The sequence below is a fragment of the Anopheles arabiensis genome, chromosome 3 (genome assembly GCF_016920715.1).
Source record: "Anopheles arabiensis isolate DONGOLA chromosome 3, AaraD3, whole genome shotgun sequence".
In the NCBI taxonomy this organism is placed as follows: Eukaryota; Metazoa; Arthropoda; class Insecta; order Diptera; family Culicidae; genus Anopheles; species Anopheles arabiensis.
The window spans coordinates 35574369-35585915 of NC_053518.1; positions in this window are offsets into that span (position 1 = coordinate 35574369).

The following is an 11547-nucleotide window of genomic DNA, read 5'->3' on the forward strand; positions in this document are numbered from 1 at the left end:
GCCTACTTTGCTCCGTGTTTGACAGCTCGGAAACATGCGACACGTTTGCCTTCCTTGCATTATTGTCTCCCCGATCACACGGATTTGTTGCTTCTATGCAAAGTGAATGTTGTTCCAAGCGGCCAGCGACATAATCGACACACGATCATGCCGCGATAAACGATCCTTAATGCAGACCTTGTACGATGGGTTTTGTCAATTCGTTCGTTTGACGCTTGCAAGTGGAGCATGGATGGGGAATTCCCCCCCATGGTTGTGGTTGATTTGTCGTAGTGTAATTGATATTTTTGTCAGCTTTCGGTGAACATGCATGACACATCGAGACTACCGTTTATGGCGATTTAATTTGGGGATTTTTCATCCAAATTACCACCCCAAAGAATGGTCCCAATGGTGTGCAAAAAAAACGTGAATCATGGTTTAACTAATCGTGGTTACCATAAAAGTGGCTGGACAATGAAAATACGCGCTGACAATATATAGGGAAATAAATGCGTTTGCTGAAGATCGTGTGATTTGAAATTATAGTTCATTAAAGATTGAAGATCACGTGGTTGACTAGTGAAGCAATTGAAAATTATCTATTTTGAAGCCGTAATTTGCAGCCTCTCTCGCTTAACAATGCAATATTATCTAATTAATAGTAACTCCTATAATAGTAACTCACCACTACACAATGCAATTCCAACTGATATAATTGTATTACAGTCCTTTTCTCACTTATTTATTAAAGGTTGTTTTACTGATACAAAACATCAGTCAAATGTTGTCAAAATTTAAACCAATTCATCTCATTCTCCAATGGCACAATTGAAAAAATACCAACAAAAAAGAATTATTGAAAAAATAATGCACGATAGTATTGTTTTACATTTTTGTCGATTTTTAATTCATAATCATATTCAACCACCCTTGAGCTGTTATCACATTGATGAAGTAATGCTTGAAAACATTAGAAATCCAATTAAATATTTGGCATTTTTTTAAGCAATGATAACGAGAAATTGAATGAATGGTTTCAAATGTATTCTCATATGAATAAGGACTATATGGTTTTTTCTTTCTCTGATTTGATTTTGAATTAAAAATTCAACTCAAGGAGGGATATTTTAAATTTGAGAAAAATGGCACACACAAAAAAAGTTTCCCTGGAATGCGAGAACTCTGATTATTCGTAACAATAACAAGCAATAAAACGCTCGCAAAATAACATAACCGTTATCATAGGCACGTTTCACATGCTTTCTTCCATCCATGGTTTTTAACGAGTAAACGATTGAACATGCTGTTGCTTGCCATTCTGACTAATTAGGTGCGTTTTGCAATCATTAGTCTATTTCAATGTTTTGAGCTTCAACTAACAAGGCAGACAGAGACTTTTTTTACGCATTCAGTAACATTTTAGATGCTCTAATTAAACACAATATTGTACACCCAGTTTGATGTCATTAGCAGCAGTTTAAAAAACGCCGTTCAACAGCGTGCTGACATTGTTTTATTATTGCTTCTTGCTCTAAGCAAATCACTTCCGTCGTTATTAATTTCAGCACTCTGCAACGGTTATTTGATGTCAGAGCAAACATTTCCAACCAGAACCAGTCATGGGGCCGCTCTATATTGTAGACATCACAATCAATAGCTGATAAGTTTCATCAAAATCATGAAAATAATTTAATTCGCTTTAAAAGACAATGCATTTCAGCGGTTTTCTTTTGTTTTGTACTATTTACTCTGCTTCGGCCTGCACAGCTGCACCCTTTTTTTGTTGTTATGGTATGAAAACATATTTCCACTCCTTTTTCTATTCCTCCCGTTTTACAATGCATGCATGCAGACGAGCATAACCTTGAACCGATGCGATCTCATCTCCCCGGTCGCGCCCCGCATATCCATCAATAACGGGCGCGCGCGCGTTTGTGCCGAAAAATATGCAAATTTACAGCAACACAGCGAAGCACCCCAGCAGTTTTTGAGGGAAATGAAGCTGTTTTTCGCGCACTGGATTTATGCAAAACCGACCGATCGCGTCCCGATTTCAACCCTGTGTTTTTCCCTCCAACAAGGCAAACATGGGTTTAAACCTTTGCTGGTGACGAAGCCTTTTGCGTAACGATTTTTAGGCGTTTTTTCATCATTCACAATGGATGGAGAAAAATCCACGATTGTAAAATACCATTTTTAGGGGAAAAAATAAACGCTCACACACACACACACACACACACACACATGCATACACAACAATTGCAAAATGAGAATTTCATCTTGCCTCCTTCCTAGTCCTTCGTCACATTACACAACGCGAAATGGTTGTGGCAGCATCTTAAAAAGCGAGGACCTTTAACTGATCGCAACAAACGAACGGGCAACAGCAGCAACAGCAAAAAAAAGGGTTGCCCAAAACCCGCCAGCCGGGTACGCAATCTCAAGCGCAATTGGTTTTTGGACAAAAAAATAATAACAACATCGCGCAATTCGATAGTCACGCAATGCGCACGCACGGCCGCGCGGCGGTAACCCTATCCGCTCGGAAGAATGCACAAAATTGTAACCTTTTTCCTCGGATTTTTACCCAATTTTTTGCTTCTTCTTGGGTTCTTTGTTTGTTGGATGAAAAATGAATCGAAAACAGACGGAAATCGGGTAAGCAAACGGGTAAGCAACAACAGCAGCAACGAAAAAAGCGACCACCTCCGGCTTATTCCTTCTCAGGCGAGCGCAATCGGTTGTGTTCGGGTGTCTGCATCTGCGTCAAAGGATTTGCGCGTCCTTGCGCAGCGTGTGAGTCGATTAAACCGAATATGTATGCTCTCTCGGTCTTTCTCACCCATGATGAAGGCTCATCGAGCTATCGCCTGGTACGCATCTGCAGATAAAACGGAAATGGGCTAAACAAACACATGTGACGAATGGAATCGGCTTCTAAACGTTCCTTCGCCCGATCAACACCGTGTGCGCTTATCCCTTTTTTTCGGGTTGTGTATTTTTTACCTTCTGCTTTTTATTTGGGTGAAAAAAACGTCAATTTTCTTGAAAATGTCGTTACCTTAATGGTGCGGAGAGGAATATAAAGTACAAACAACGCAGCGCCGAGGGCGAGAGAGTGCAGAATGCAATGAAATAAAAAGGGAAAATGACACCGACCGAGAAGTTCAGGTAACCCCACTGCCACTAGATAAATTAAGATCAGGACCAAAGCTCGCGGATGTCATAGAGGTCCTCCTCTGTCGGTTTCCCCCTTTTTTGCCTCACCAACCGGATCGAAAATTTAAAAAACCTCGCTCTGCCGATTTAAAGGGCAATTCCTTCGCAGTGGATCTGAGTCTTTTAAAGAACACACCCGTGTCCCTTAGAGGGTTGAGTTTGATTTGCGAAAATTATGTCAAAGAAAACGATAATGATACGAGAAAAATTGTGGGAAAAGTAGCTGAAATTGACCCAAAAAAAAAATGCCTTCCCGAGGGGTTAGGAAGGATGCATCGCTTCTTCTCTAATACGATCAAAGCTCACGCGTAACCCGGGCGCGTCCCGGTCACGACACTGCAACCCTATTACCCTCTGCCCAAAGTGCACCATCCCTCTGCGTTGCGTGCTTGGGACGGAGCATTTTGTTCATTTTTTTCCACGTTTCTTGTGTTTCCTTTTTGCACTGCAATCTTGCACTGCAAACGATTGCGTATATGCGTTGCGTTTGCTTACCTTTTGGGCTGACCCTTCGTGAACCTTCTGCTCCGCTCTCTTTCGCTCTATCGCACACACACACACTGTGTTGCGTTGCACTGCACACGCTCATAAGGATCATCTTTCTTGCCCGAACCGAAGTTGAATCAAATGATGACAAAAAAACAGCAGCAACAGCCGTTCCCTCCGTATGCTGAGAGCGAAACGGAAATCTTGAACCTTTCCAATTCCCGGCCGAGTTCTTCGCAAGCTAATCTCTTCTCCCTTACGCACACGCGGCCCTTGTCGGTCGGGTCCGTACCCGTGACCCGTTGCGTTTCGCTTTCTTTGCCCTTCGCTCTTTCTTAACCGATTATTAGAAGATCTTTGCCGGATCTGGCGGTAAATTGAATTTAACTCTTTCCTTCCTGCCACCAACCCGGGGCCAAGTACAACCACACTGGACAGTTGGCAGTACATACTTTCTTCAACAGCCGTCGAACGTGCATGGCCTGCTGCTGTGCGGTAGGGAGTTATGAAAGCATGTTTGTGCATACTGTACGCGGGGAATTTTTCTCTTTCGCTCTCAATTCGTCATCAAACAATCCCTTTGGCTACCGGTGTTGACGGGTGAGTTTGATGGCCGTTGCCTTGGCAACGGAATTCTTATGATGGATGAGATGGAACCGCGCGCTGGTACGCGGTTCCCTGCTTTGCTGATGCAGCTGTGTGTTTTTGCTGCCTGCCTGCAAACGCATTTGCTGTCAATCTTAATTGGTGTGAGATGATGATGGTAAGATAACTTTCTTCTGGGATTGATTTAGTCATTCGAGCATTTGAAGTGCGCTGAGCTGGAAGTGGATTTAAACTTACCCCAAGTTAAATTGATCCCTGAATATCTTTAATTGAATATTCTAGTTTTTGTTGTTGTTTTTTGTAGAATTCTTGTTATTTTACTCATACCTAATTCTTTTCCATTTTACGATAGCTTTATCACTAGTTTTCAAATGTTTACCACCTTAAAGGGTTTTCTTAGCTTTATTATTTAGTTTTGTTGTCATGTCTCATTTTTTGTTTTTGGAATGGTGTGAGATGGTAAAATAACTTTCTTCTGGGATTGATTTGACCATTTGAGCTTTTTTATTGTTTTGTTCTATTTAAACATAATTATTAATCATTAAACAAGAAACTTAATCATTTTATTTCAATCTATTAGTTTTTCATACTTGTTTTACCTCTCAAATGTTTTTCTTCATTGTTTAATCAGCTTCGTTGTCATATTATTATTATTATTATTATTGTTATTTTTATAATTATTATTATTTTTATTATTATTATTATTATTATTAGTATTATTAGTATTATTATTATTATTATTATTATTATTATTATTATTATTATTATTATTATTATTATTATTATTATTATTATTATTATTATTATTATTATTATTATTATTATTATTATTATTATTATTATTATTATTATTATTATTATTATTATTATTATTATTATTATTATTATTATTATTATTATTATTATTATTATTATTTTTATTAAATTATTATTATTAATTTGTTGGCCTCTAGGGTTTTACAAATGTGTTCTTATAATCTAGGGAAACATATGGGATGAGGAGTCACGAAGACGGGATCGGAATTGGGAAACTGGGACGTTGAAGTCGAATAGGAGATACGAGTCGTTAAATGCAGAAAGAGCTTGCAAGAAAGGGCGGGAAGAATAATAATGTGTTTTTTAATTTTGTTTTAAACTTTTTTTGTCTTTATTTATTTATTATTTATTTATTTATTTGCATTAGTTTTGTTGTGTTGTTTTTCTGTTTTACTTTAGATTTCTTTTTAATGTACAGGCGGTCCCCGAGATACACGGTTAATGGGGACCGAAAACGGCCGCAAAATACCGCGTATCTCGAATTTCCGCGTAAGTCGAATCTCGTGATTTCCAGCTAAAATATCACTAATTTTCGTGTAATTTTGCAAGTAGGAGGCGGTTTTAGTCACTTTATGAATTATTTGATATGATTCTGACTGAATATAACTGTTTTAAACCTTTTGAAATAGTTTTTAACATTCGATCAAAAGGGAAATTATTTGGCTTTTTGAAATTGATGTGTCAAATCAGTACAATTTGCTCAAAGAATTGTCAAATTTAGAAAACCGCGTATCTCCGAATCCGCGTATAAGAGGTACCGTGTATCTCGGGGACCGCCTGTATATATTTTTTACATATTTTTTTAATGGTTACTTTTAATGGTAATGGTAAAAATGATGTGTTTTCTTTTTCATTAATAATGCAACCAAGATGCTCCCAAGTTTTAATAACCTTTAATCGATTTTAATTATGTTCTTTATTAATCGGATATGTAACACAGATCCGGAGTTACGTATTGCCAAGCTCGTATATAAATAATAAACATTTTCTGAATCTGTTTTTATGGTGAAAAAAAAAGTGCAGTTTACGATCAGAATATGATCCGAACAATCGATTTCAATTACGTCTCAAGCATCGGGAACTTATCGAATGCTTTCAACATTCAACGAAACTGCTCACCAAACGACGGTTTAAATTGAGCATTCAAATTTTCCCAACAACCTCCCAAGTGCAATTTTCTCACCATTCTCTTTTTCCCAAGCGCCAAAAACCGAACGTTTTGCAGCAAAAATTGAATCGAAACCACTTGAAAGGAGCAAAAAATGAGCCCATTCTTAAATCGTCCAGTTGGAACTTGAGTCGTTTTTTTTTGTTTTGCTTTCTTGCGCTTTACCAATCTCCTCCCGGTGAGTGGAACTCTTTAGGCTTGGCATCTTGGCAAGAACGTACCTGATCGTCAAAATCGCTCCGCGCGACCAATATGCCCGCACGCACGATGAATGGACTTGCGCGCACACACACACACACGGACGCGGGGCCGGCACACACGAAACAATAATAAATAAATATTTTCAATTGCCAGTCAGAAATCGACGACGGAATCGGATAATGTTACCGAAATCGTCTTCCACCCCTCGTTCACACCCAAATCACACACACACGTTCTTGGACTTTCGTTTCTCTCCCTCTCTCTCCCTCTCTCTTCACCACACTCTTCGGGACCTGAAACTTACCGTTTCAAAATTTTATTCTTCTGCATGCTTTCGTACCCAAAAAATAATCGAATCGAAATAGTTGCGCTTTTGCGCCTGGACTTGCGCCTGCGAATGCGGTACGTGCTTTCGCGCGGCTGATTTTCTTTTCCATATCATATTTCTTGCTGATGATTCTCCCGTGTACACGGTGAGTGTAACGCACCTTCGAATATATATATCAACCCGATCGGAGAGTGTATTTCTGAGGGTTTTTTTTTTGTTTAAGCAAAGTGCCTACAAGCGCGACAGTTTGAAGCGCGAAGCGGAAAATATGAGCCCAAATAACCAGTACGAAATTCAAACAGAGTTCACAATTCTCCGAGCTCACCCCACCACCGGCTTCCGTCCGCCAGCCCCGGACCCCGAGCGAGCTAGAGCTGCCCCGACGACACCAAAGGGAACTTTCGGGGAAAAGTGATTGGAATATTAATGATTCATGCTGTGATGTATGGATTGATTTCTCAGGCTTCAGGGGCCCTCGGGGGAATGCTTTTTAACCGGGCCGCCAAGCTAATGTTACACTTTTTTGCTTCGTTTTTGTCCGTTTTTTTTCTTCTGTACTTTTGCAGTCTTCAACAGTTTTCTTTTTTTTTTTCTTGCTTGCTTGCTGAGCTATACATCCTTTTTGCCAAAAACTTCTCGAGAAAGGTACCGAAAGAGATCGATGAGACACCGATACGCAACCGAGTGCACAGCCAAGTGGCGGAATTTTATCCGGCAAGCATGCGTTTTTTTTTTGTTTGTTCTGGGAGTTTTTTAGCCAATTCGGATTTCATCCGATCGCTTGTAAAGAATGCACAGCGCGAGGAAAATGTTTCGGAACGCACCGGTGAAGCATGTTTTTAACGGATTCGAGTTTGCTGCTTCGTAAGGGGGTAGTGAACTTAGTACCAACGATCGCAACAAATAATCAATTTTCAGTCTGAAACCGTTGCTGTGCAATGATTTTCTAAACAATCATTAACAAACTTGTACCCAAACATGACTAATAGTTCCATCTCGGTTTAACTTCATTAATCATTGACTATCCATACATATACTACCCATATGGGCACACACACACATTAATTCAAGGCTTTTTTCCCCTCACTGCCGTAACCGTATGTAACCTTCAGCTCACACAATTGTACACTCCTTATTCGCTCGGTCCGCTGTCCATTGTTTTGCCAAATATTATAATTTATGTAGCGTTCAGCGTTTTTGGTGCTTTTCCTCGCCGTAAAACAAATGAGCAAAAATTGTACTACACACACCGGGCCGGCCTGCCATGAAGCAACCAAACGGAAATAACGCTTCGGGAATGCACAAAATCAAACGCTCTCCTTTTACGAGTCCGTCCTTACGACGAGTCGGGGTTGGTCGGCCGAAAGTTTGGTACACACATCCGTCTGCCAAATGCACTCGCAATGAAGGTATAGCCGTTTGTGTCCAGAAGAGAAAGAATTGGAGTATTGAAATGGTTGCAAATTGTATCCTTTTTACTAAGAAATGTCTATTACAATTATAATATTCAATTCAATTCTATTCAATTAAAAATTATTCATATTGTCAGCCTAATGGTTTAACAACTCTTAAATTTAACTAATTCTTAACTTAACCTATCTTAATTCCTAATATTAAAGAGAACTTCTGAGCATATGAAAACAGATATTAGATTAAAATAGAAACTTAAGAAAAGAAGAGTAAATAAGATTAGATAAGATAGCCGGAAAAAGGAGGATGAGGAAATGAAGAGGATAGGGAAGAGTATCAGGGAAAAGGATTATAAACGGGGGTGGGGAGGATCTGTGCTAATATTAAAAGCGCGAACACACACGAGAAAAGGCTCGTTGGAACCAAACGTGGTGCGACGAGAAACCATGTTTAGTGCGCTACATGCCTTTAAATTTCGACAGGGTGCGTACAAGCCGATCTGCTCAAGGAGAGTAGGAGCATCGATGTGACCATTGAGCATGCGTTCGATGAATTGGACGCGCGCTTGGGAGCGCCTTCCTTTGAGGGATGCTAGACCTAGCAAATTGCAGCGAAATTCGTAGCTGGGCATAGCGGCATTGGGCCCAACCATTCGTCGAAAAGCGAACCTTGTGAAACGCTTTTGAACCTTTTCAAATCTTAAGATCCATCCAGAACGGACTGGACCAACGACCACTGAAGCGTATTCCAACGTTGATCTAACTAAATAACAATAAAGTGACTTGAGGCAAAGTGGATCATGAAAATCTCAAAGACTTAGCTGGTTTTAGGAACACCATAAAGAAAATGAGTTAAGAAACTCCTGGAGCCGAAGGTAGTTGCTGTGTGTTCTGATAGTTAAATATATTTTTAAATCATCAGCATACAGTAAATGACCTTCGGACGGGAGAATATCATGAACATTACTGACAATATATCACAATATTAGTGACAGCAGCATTATGCACAAATGCACAGCAGCAAGGTGCATTAAAGAAAAGTGCGCTTTTGGTGGTCATCATGTTTGAGGGATCATACGTCATGATTTGTTGAGTAACAAAAACTAAACTTTTAAAGACTACCAAGTTCGTTTAAATTGTCTTTGCGAATACTCGTCTTGCCAATCGCTAATCGTCTAGATCAGGAGTCTCCAAACTACGGCCCGCGATGAGTTTGTAAAGGTTTAAATTAATAACTTTTTCACTAATTAATCAAAATATGTGTTTTTTTTACTTTTGAAAGATGAAAATCAAGATTCAATAAATTTGATATATTCAGTAAGTATTTTCTACACAAAACAGGATTTAAACTTTCAATCATTCTAAAGGTAGCGTCAAAATGGCCCTCAACAATGTTATTTGTGAAGCAATGACGTTGCCCTGGTCTAGATAATAAAGAACAATGAATGTGAAAAGAACAAATAAAAAAGATTGCTTTATTGTTGTGCTTAAATATGTCGATAAAACAGTGAGGTATACAAAACATTCACGAAATAACACTCATTTTGATTACTGTTTACTGCACTACCTGTGTTCAATCTATATGTCAAATCAAATCAAGAACTCACAAAGCCCAAAATAGGCTCAAAAAGTTTATACAATTGACAAAACGAGGTAGATAATATACATGTACAAGTTTGAAAAAACCCCTTAAACAATGGTTTGAATCCCGGAGATGTCAAGTGATGAATGGTGAAAATGATCTATATTCCACCACCGGATCTTCTTAATCCACCTTGGGCAGCAGTTAAAATGTCTCCTATGTCGTAGGAGTTGCATAACTTTAGGCGTATTATTTTGTGTACTGATTAGCTTTAGTATCTAGTTTATTTCTTTTTAAAAGTTGTTTAAAATTCTAAGGATTGCTGGTCCTAGATATTGAAAAATGCTGTTCGAAATGTTTAAATAATTTCATATAATTTATAAAATTCCTCCAGCATTCCAGTACAGCACTCTAGCACGAATAGTACTGCACGTCTAGTACAAACCAACGCAAACTGTTCCCTTTTACAGCTTTTTTTTTATTATTTAACCTTAAATCCTTCTCCCATCCTGAGGCCAACGCATCAAGGCGCTAATGAACGACCCGAAAATGCCATCAGTTCCCTTCTTTCCCAAAACAAAACAGCACAGCAATCCCAACTACAACGAAAAAAAGCAAGACTTATCCACAAGACTTATTGCCTGCGTACGTCTTGCGATCTCACACTAGCTTGACCCTCTAATGATCTTTTTCCCCTATTCGCTGGCCCCTTCTGCACTTCTTATCATTAATTGTCCTTTTTTTTTGGTTGTTGCAAGGCGCCAGGCGTCTGAAACTCGATACGCCAATACTCAGGCTCAGGTTTTATGTGTTTCACGAGCCGTACGTTAGCTTACGTGCGTTGGTAGCCGTTTGTTGTGAGTGTTTTTTTAAAGGGAAAACGGTATTTTTAAAGGGAAAATGTGAAATACAGAAACGTTGGTAAACCCTCAGTCACACACACACACACACACACACACACACACACACACACACACACACACACACACACACACACACACACACACACACACACACGCGCTTTATAAGGATTTAAAGGGACAGGCAAGAAAAATGGGGTGAAAGTTGAGAATTTCGGTTGACCTTGAACCGAGGTGGCTAAATGCCCGTGTGGCAAGGATCAGGACTGTGCTTTCGCGAGCGAGGAAATGATTTAATAAAAAAAACCACCACTACGAAGAAACTATCAACAGGCATGCAACAAATGAAACAAAATGCCCCGATCGGCGCATTTGAAACAGAAACGTAAAATCAAACCTTTTTTTGTGTTTGGTGAAGCCTCCGCTTGCGCTTCGTGTCCGTGGCGTTTAATGGCTTGCAAATGATAATTCTATTCAAATCACTTCCACCACCACTGGGTGATAGAAAATAAAATTTTATCCCTTTTCCAGGGGCTCCCTCCTCCCCCTCCCCCCCCCCCCCCCCCCCACAATAATAGTCGATAGTGGTGGTTCACGTATCTAGCAATACCCGAACCCAAATCGAAATAGGAAAACACACTCATTCCAGCTGAAATACGAAAAAATCAATCTCCATCCTCCATAGCGCGCCGAGGATTCGGGCTGCGCATTTTAATTGTTTCATTGTATTCGAATTCAATTGTTTTTAATACCATATTTATCCGTCGGTTATTTACCATTTTGTCCATAAATATTGTATGTTTTGTTTGTGCCTTTTTTGTTTTATTTTGCTTCTCACTCACACACACCCCTTACAAGCCCCTTGGTATTATTTTCGCTCGCTTCACGCA